The sequence below is a fragment of the Penaeus monodon genome, chromosome 32 (genome assembly GCF_015228065.2).
Source record: "Penaeus monodon isolate SGIC_2016 chromosome 32, NSTDA_Pmon_1, whole genome shotgun sequence".
Taxonomy (NCBI): domain Eukaryota; kingdom Metazoa; phylum Arthropoda; class Malacostraca; order Decapoda; family Penaeidae; genus Penaeus; species Penaeus monodon.
In genome coordinates, this window is record NC_051417.1 from 35,736,245 (window position 1) to 35,736,497 (window position 253).

Consider the following 253-nt stretch of genomic DNA (forward strand, 5'->3'; position numbering starts at 1 on the left):
TCATATTTTCTTGTTTTGTATGTGTGGGGGATTATAAGTTGACACCACAACAAAACTGGAGAAATTATCTAAACAAATGGACTTAACCTAATATAGAATATGGAACATACTCACAATTTCCTCCTGTTTGCGGCGAGTGACTGCGTGTTCATCATCAGCCGTAAATTTCTAGTCGTCACTTGACTTTTTTTTAAGTTGACCCGAACTTTTTGCTGTCATAGAAAACGGACGACGCTCTCTTGGTTTTCTGCTC

The 253-nt window shown here is 38.3% G+C and overlaps 1 protein-coding gene across 1 annotated transcript in view; it reads left to right on the plus strand.

Moving 5' to 3' along the window:
- The window catches only part of LOC119593849, a gene marked incomplete in the record, with an annotated part of 160,221 nt that overhangs the window by 128,230 nt on the left and 31,738 nt on the right, over positions 1–253 (plus strand).